This window comes from Solanum pennellii, chromosome 7, assembly GCF_001406875.1.
Source record: "Solanum pennellii chromosome 7, SPENNV200".
In the NCBI taxonomy this organism is placed as follows: Eukaryota; Viridiplantae; Streptophyta; class Magnoliopsida; order Solanales; family Solanaceae; genus Solanum; species Solanum pennellii.
The window spans coordinates 62,118,094-62,127,440 of NC_028643.1; positions in this window are offsets into that span (position 1 = coordinate 62,118,094).

Sequence of the window (9,347 nt, forward strand, 5' to 3'; positions counted from 1 at the left end):
GAAGTGGGTAAGAAAAATAATTTAATTTTTTATATGGATAGGAAAACTTTAATTTTTAATTTTTAATTAATATTAATATTTTATTATTTAATTTATATCTAGGTAAAATATTTTATCTATGTGGAATGTCATGTATCAATGTTTTTTCAAATAAAAGAGAGAATGCATTACACATACTACTGAGGTGTGTTTCTCAAACTAAAAAGTGATAGTTTAGATATGAAACTCAAAAAAAGTGAATAATTTAGGAGTGTTTTTGACACTCATCTCTAAAATTATCTTTAAATTATACTTCAAACTTATAATACATTCTTAAATCATCTAAAACTTCTTTCAAGTATTTAAACGTTGATATTTTTCATTCTTCTGTTAGAACTTTTCAGAAAACTAACAGATCCTACAAAAATCTAGTCAACCATTCGTTTTCATTATTCAAGATGCGCTTAAAAAATTATCGTGAATTTTTTCGGTGATAGAGTTAAGTATTATGAAAAAAAAATAATTTCACAAAATATTTTCGTTTATTTTGCATGTGATTTAATAATTTTAAAATAATCAACTGAAATATGTTTTTTCTCAATTGAATATGCTAAAAGCGCTGTTTGTTAGAGATTTTGAATAATGGAGAATGAAACTCAAATACGAGACATAATCAGAATTATGATCACCTTAATATCATATTGTTGCAAAAAGTTATTGATCTTACTAACTTTGAAAATGTGAAGTTAATTAAACTCCGACTTCTTTTCCTTTGCAAGTGAGAAAATAACAGATAATATATCCTCACACATTCTTACCATTTTTTGTTTCATAATATATCGATTTCCAAGATTTTTAATTTTTTTTATCAAAAGCTTTTTATAGCAAATAATGAAATTATGTAAGAAATTTTTGTTGTTAGTCATATGAACTCTACTATTTTATAGGATTCATCAATTTTTTGACAATAATAACTAATAGAAGCACGAAAATTATTTAACTTTTTAAAATTTTTTTTACAAAAGAAACTATATTTTAAAGATGCAATTTTAAGTTTAGGACTTTATTCACAAGTTTCCATTTCCAATCCCACCAATTCTTTTTCTCTCTTATTATTGTCCGATTTATTCACTTATTTAAAAAAAGAAAGTTAAGGAAGAAAACTATAACAACAAATAATTAATCAAGCTGGTGAATTTTTTTAGTATTATTATTTTCAAATGTGTACCATAAATTTTCTAGAATTTAAATGTGTACGGTAATTTCGTATTTAGAGTGCAACTAACTCAAAAATACTTAATTTTGCGCTTTCTTTATTTCATTGATAAAACGTCTTTTCTCATGCTTATTTATTTTCATAAAATATTAATTGCAACAATTTTTTCTTTTTGATCAGTAATAGTTATAATGGAGTTGTAAGTATGTTGTTATTTTTCATTGAAAATTGTGAATTTAAAAATTGAATGAATAATTATAAAAGATCAGAATAAGTATTTATCATTCCGTCACAAACATGATTGATGGTTAAATTTGAATTTTAGCATCAGTTTGTTCTATAAAGCTTAAAATTATTTTTAGATTTTAAAAAATTAGTAGTTAATTAAATTAGTATGTGAGATATTTGAAAAAACAAAAACAAATTGCCCCTTGAAGAATTGGTGGTCATTGAGCTTGTCTCTAACCTAAAAAAGGCCACAAGTCAATTTTACACAGGCAATCATGGTCCCATTACACATAACAAAATGACATTGTAGAAATCTGTAGATAACTCTATCTGTTTCCTATACAAAAGAATCTTATTAATTTATTCGAATATTTTATTTGAATAAAGCTTTGCTTGCATATGCATTTGAAAATGACAAGTGAGATGCATTTTTTTTAATTAAAAAGTGAGATGCATTATCTTTAAATCTGTAAATATTATTTACTTAAACCCTAAGCAATGGACAAAGCTAAGCCAACTATTCCCTCAATTTTGCAATTAGAAGAATATCTTTTGGCCTAACACATTCATAACTCACAACAATTCTAACTACAAGTTTTTGCAAAGGTGTATTTTTATTTTTGGGGTGATCTTCAATTTTGTATTTTAAATTTATGATTTTTAATTTCTTTTTATTATGTTTCACATTTAATAAGAAAATTGAGAGTCAATGTTTTAATTATGACCTAATTTTACGAAACAAAAATTAAGAGGACTCTTTAATTTTGTGAATTTTGAAATTAAACTTATGCCTTATAAGACATAATTAGCATGTGTCTTGTTAGTTTTGCATTGCAAATTTTCTTTGTCCTGTAGGCATTACTTGTGGATTATAAACTTCTTTTAAGGCATAATGCTTTGAAACTGAATTTATTTCTTGTAAAGTATAACTTGCATTTGACGTTTTTTGTTTTTCTTTTTTTATCTCAGGTTCATTTTTTTAATTACATAAAGTGTTGAACTAAAAAAATTAAAGATCACTCCAAAGAGGCATGAATAGGGAATAGTGAATTCGATCCATTAATTAATATAAACCTAATGTAATAACACGTCACATCATCATATCACTTCGGCGTCACGTGACACAAATTAGTCACATGGAAGGCTTGCATTGAAAAAAGAATAGTCCTTAGTGGTATAGTTAAAGATATATGGAGAATTTCATGAATTTGCATGGAAGATTCTAGTAATTTTCTAGTTATATTGAAAAATTTAGATTGAGGGCTTATTTTAAATATACAGGGATTTGTATAGCAATTATTTGTATTTATCTTGCCATAGACGTGCAGTATAAATAGAGGGGATACTCATTTATAATACAACCAAACAAGATTCTAGCACATATTCCAAGTCTTTGAGCAACACAAAAAACCTTCTTAAGAAATTATATTGTGTCTTTCTTTGTTTCCTTAGCGATCCAATTTACTTGAGCTTGCAAGATTGTAAATGATTTGTGAGCAAATTATCAAGTGCTACACAGTGTATTTAGTAGAAGTCTAAGTCAATCATAAAGTAGTATCAGGGCAAAGGTTGATACTAGGGTAATGGCAAAGAAGGGAGACATTAATGTTGTTAGCACCACCAATGTTAGGAAGGATGGTGAAATGAAGAACCAAAAAGGGATGAAGAATGGTGAATTATTGTACGATCCCACACCATGCAAAGTGCTAACGTCCCGATCACCTTCTGCAATTGAGGCAAGTGATCATGATGATGAACATGGGGAGCAGCCCATAAACGTAATGCCTGAAACGGAGTGTTTTGCAAAGGTTGACACGGAAATGCAATTTGTGAAGATTCTAGGCAGACGCTTGAACGAGATTGATGACGAGTTCAAGATTCTTGAGGAGAATGACAAAATTCCAAAAGAGTTATAGGGGTGTAAGTATGTAGAATTGGAGATGAAAAAGACCATCGCTGCCTTGGAATATCAGCTTATGGATTCATTACGCACAATTGAAACCATGAAAGCTAAGATGTGTGATCAAGAGAGAAACTGAAGTTGGAAGGTTTGCGACATCCAACCGAAACATAGAGTAAAAAGCAATCAATGTTCAAAGGCACTTGTGACGCGCAAGAGGTAGAAGATTCATTTAGCATGGATAATTAATTCAAGTGTAACAAAGTAAGGAGCCATGAGAACAAAATCAACATTGTCGTAGTCTACCTTCAGACATGGTCATGTTATGGTAGAAGTGAAAGGAATCAAAAAATCGAAAAAGGGGATTACACCATCCACATTGGAGAAATTTCAAGTCGAGTTTAGGAAAGTCTTCATTACCAACAATTTCATCTATGAAGTGAAGGCAAATTAAAGAAGTTGAAGTGGACCGACAACATACGAGCATATGTGAAGGAATCGACTACCCTTATACTTGAGATTCTCAAATTCAAGTATGAAGATGTGTTGTTTCACTTCTGGATGCGTTGAAAAATTGGAATAAGATGAAGTTGAAAAGCCGACAAGTTAAGACTATTGATAAAGTCATCAACAGGTTGAAGCTTTGATAGACATTAGGCATGATATAAGCAGATGAGAGGTAGTCATGACTAAGGCTAGGATAGTCATTACTAAGGTTGGGGATGTCATGGCATAAGCAAGGAGCATTAGCCACATTCAAAAAACATTAGTACCTATAAGTCCGATGGCAAGAAGATTAGAAAGCAAAGTGATGTTGAACAAAAGACTCAAACAACAAAGGAAAATGATTGCTTCATATGTGGTGGGCTGCATGACTATTTAAATGTCTTGAATTGGAGAAACTTAGTTATGAAAGGAGAAAGATACACAAGAACTTAGTCAAGATTTACGCATAACGTAGTTGGGCATGATTTGACTATGCGAAGCTATCACAAAGCAATCAAAGAAGCCACACAGTATATACATATCACGATCAATGAACAATCCACTCGTGCCATGGTCAACACAGGTGTAGAGGCCAACATTATTATCAAAATCGCAGTAATAAAGTTAAGGTTGAATAATCGTCCAAGTAACACCCACATCAATACGGTCAACACACCACTGATTTTCATGTGCGGAGTCGCTCGTGGAGTAATTATATCTTCTTCATCACTAAGTCTTACCTACTTCATTTCTCATTTCATCGTAATCATGTCTGACCACCTTCACTATCGATTCTTTATTCTTCACCATCACAATATCACCTTCAATTCTTGTTCTTTTTTGTCATCCACCATCAAATATCACCGCCCATCATTATCAAAAATCCAAATACAAGAGTATCATATTTTTTTTTTCATAAATAACGTTGATTTTTTCATCAACCCAATTGAGTTAAAGTTCTTTTTATATATATAAATTGCAGCTAAATTTTATATCGTAAATAAACTCTCTACTTCACAAAGATAGAAATAAGATATGTATAGTATGTCTTATCCTCTCCAAACACCGATTATAAAATTATAGGGATAATGCACAAGTACCCCCTCAACCTATGTCCGAAATTCCAGAGATACACTTATACTATACCCCCTGAACTTATTTGATAAGTAATTTTCTACCCCTTTTCAGCCTACGTGGAACTAGATTGAAAAAAAAGTCAACCAGCGTTGGGCCCACAAGATAGTGCCACATAGGTCGAAAAGGAATAGAAAAATATTAATAAAATAAGTTTAGGGAATAATAGAACTTAGTATAGTATAAGTGTGTCTCTGAAATTTCAGACATATATTGAAGGGATACTTGTGTATTATCACTAAAATTATATAGAATATATTGCTATTTTGAATTTACTTTATCGTGGTAGTTACATGGAGCTATAATATAAAATTATTTAATGATAATTAACAAGAAAAGGAATGGTATATAATGATCAAAGAAAATTTTGTTTTTGAATATTTTAATGTGTACTTTCATACACACTCTACCCATATAAAGTAATGTGGGTAAGCAAAGATTCCATAAATGTATAGAGAATGAAGGAAGAAATAGAGTGGGGTTACCCAAAACAAACTTTGCAATGAAGCAAAAGAGGAAAAAGAAGAGAACCTTGGAAAAATCTAGAATTTGAAGTTTTCATTTTCCAAGGACAAATCTCTTTATCTAACTAATAGCAAAATTGAATACATGGAGTAGTGGCCTGCACCTGACTGACAACAATAGATAGCCTTCTGATTTTGTTGCTCCAAAGCTCGCAATTTGCTACACGCACTATTTAATTCACAATCTCTTTAGTGGGAAGTGACAAGTACACTATCGTTATTATAAAAAAAAATAATAAGTACAATATTTATTATTTACTATTTAATTATCAATCTTTTTAATGGAAATTTATATTAATTTTATATATTAATAATATTTTATTTGATTTATTTTTTGAACTTTTTACACTTTATTGTGTATTGAGGAACGAAGAGTATATTACTAATACATGTCAATATATGGTGTTAGTAATGTTGTGGAATTTAATGCATACATCAAAAAAAGAATTACTGTTATAAACAATTTGTATTATAGTGAATGTCTAATTATGTGGAGTCCTTGTAGGATATGGTTAGGAATCCTACTTGAGGACCAAGTAAGGTTTTCCCTATAAATAAAGGGTTTTCCTTCATTGTAAATAAGATTTGTGAAAGATCAATGAATCCTGAATATACTTCAAGAGAAATAAGAAGTCGTTTCTCTTCTCCTACTTTCTTCTTTTTCTAAATATATAGTTTCATAACACGTTATCAGCACGATTGTTCTATTCTTAAAGAATTATGAAGAAGACGGGAAAAGTGCAAAAGAGATCTTGCATAAGTTATCAATAAGGTTTATATCTTCAAGGTATGATTTATCTTTATGTTATAATTATTTATGTAACAGATCTGGAGGTACCATCTAAATAAGTATTTAAAAAGACTAGTCGACTTTCTGTACGTTTAATTTTAACCGACTGGGAAGAGAATTCCTTAATTTATTTTAATAATCAAATAAGCACAATTTAGAGAAAGATATATTTTCAATCTTTATATGAGGTACGTGATCTATTAAACTATATCTATTAACTGCTAATGTTGATTATAAGAAATCATTAGTCTCAATTTTGTGTGTAATTATAATATATAATCATATTAATGATCATCAAAAGTGATAAAATTGTAATTATTTTTAAAAGCTTGCGGTTGAGCCTCATTGTGGGTAAGACAATGAATTTAAGTTATATCGCACCAAAAGAATAAGACGATGGATTTACGTCCAATCGCACCAAGAGGGTAAGACATCAGAAGTCTTGATGCTTTGTGATGAAAGATGTTGGATTCAAGTCCCTCATTGATTTATGGCATAAGACGTTGGGTTTGAGTCTCAATGCACCATATTGATGATATTATGATGCTAAGGGAAATAATGAGTTTTTGATAAAATTAGTCATAAAATATATCTCGTTGAAGCAGATTCATTCCCTAAAGTGAATGTAGCAGTGCATAAATGTCTAAAAGAAGACAATTGATTAAATGATGCACATGAATATGGAATGAGGTACTAAATTATCAAAATTTGATGTACTTAGATGATTGTGTTCCATTCATGAAGAATGAGAGTCTTTGATAAATGGTAAAAATACAGATCTATTCTTTAAAGGGAATGAGGTGATAAGCCACCATGCTAGACGTGAATTTTCTTGTACTGCTTGTTAACAAGGCAAGTTAATTGTGAGACCATCATAAACGAAAGCTGAGATTGAATTCTCTGCGTTCTAGGAACGTATACAGATATTTGTGGACCTAGTCATCCACCTGGTGGATTGCTTAGATATTTAATGGTCCTAATAAATGTTTCTTCTACATGGTCTCATGTGTGCCTATTATTATCTCGCAACTTGATGTTTGCAAAAATGTTAGCACAAATAATATGTTACATGCACAATTTTCTTCAGATTAGTTCATTCAATGATGGGATCATGACTCACCTAAAGGGTGAAGTAATTGAGAAAAAATAAATCTGAAAATTACTCTTGGATTAATAAAATTAAAATTACTCATATAATAGTAAATCAGAAATTTACTAAAGCAAAAGGCACATGACTTAGTAAACTTGGAGTTTACGAGCACTAATAATTTTATTAGTTGACATGAATAATTTGGTCATCCCAAAGATGTGCATACTGAGTAATGGACATACATTGAAAAACTTTGAAGATTCTTCAAGAATTCTTTACGTTGCTTGTTCTCGTGATAAAGTTGATTGGATCAACTAAAGTTGGGACTAAATCCCTAAATTCTGAAAAATATAAAAGGTGAATATGGGCCCGTTCACCTATCATGCGATATGATAAAAAGATGCATCTATAAGATAATCACATGTATTTTTGTTGTCAACATGTAGTTTGACATTCACAAAATTGTTTGTGCAAAAATAATTGAAGTTAAGAGCACAATTTCAGAATATGTAATCAAGACAATTTATCTTGATAATATTGATAAATACTCAAGATGATGTGACACTAAATGTCTCAAATAGTAAAATCATTATTTATGAAAATAAAGCTTCATATGTTGATATGAAATACGATATTGCATACAAAAGTAATTGTATACATCAGATCGATAAATTATGATTAAATTTTCTTTCAATTGATTTATGGTCGGGGACCAAATATTTTTCTTCTGATTATTTTGATGTGAAATATATGATTAATGAATATACTATGATGCACAAAGATAGATTCTCCAAAATATTGAGATATATGTTAGGTTGTCTAACATAAGGGGGAGATTAGAAGCAACACAAAAGTTGTAAATACTCCTATTGAATGTCCCTTAAGGAAAAAGTCCATGACATACATGAAGCATGATAGACTAATCAATTCTAAATAAAATAATCCTTGAAAAAGGGGGAGGATCAAAGAATCAAAATGATCATAATAAGGAGACAATGTGCTCTTGGAGAGCCTACGACATAACATTTTTATGAAACCTCATGAGAGGGGTAGCTACCTAAAAATAATGAAGTGATGAGATCTCAATAAGTTTTGTCGTGTTGTGAATCGATACAAAATGGTATATTGTTGACGATATCTTTGATACAATAGCGCGCAATATTGTAAAAGATTATGAGAATATGAATTCTACATCTATTAAAGCATGCTTGTGTAGAAATAATTATCAAGTGAAAAGTGGAATGGTGCATCTTGGTAAGCGTAAAGCTTATTTGACTTGCAATTTAGGCACTAAAAGATGTCATACATCTAATATTGAATGTTGTTACTTGACAAAATTGATATGAAAATATCCAATGGGTTCAAAATCTAAAGCATATACTAGTTTTTGAAAAACTTGTTTATCATCCTCATAAGGATTAAATAGATTCAAAATGCATAGAGCATATACAAGTATTATTATGCAAGTTGATGACTAGAATTGAAACTCTTGGCAATAGATTATTTGCTTAAAGAAGTTGAAGTAAGGAACTTGCAAAAATCTTTGACCCTGAAGGGAAGATTTATAAAAGCAGATAGAAGAAAGCATATTTCGTCAAGTTTTTTCTACACTCATAAGCTCCCAAGAATGGTGATATCAACATACAAGAGGTCTGTTCAAGTAATATTATTGTTGATTATTCACCAAGTCTCTACCAACTACAACTTTCAAGAAGATGGTGCACAAGCTTGGAAAACGAAGATTCTAGTCTCTGAATTGATGTTGTCATTAGGGGGAGTTAATATGCGATGTACTCTTTTTTCCTCACAAGGTTTTGTCCCACTGGGTTTTCCTTGTAAGGTTTTTAATGAGGCATCCATAATGCGTATTATAGGATATGTGTACTCTTTTTCCTTCACTAGATTTTTTTCCTACTGGGTTTTATCTAGTAAGGTTTTAACGAGGCACATAATCTACCGACATTCAAGGGGGAGTGTTATAAATAATTTGTATTATAGTG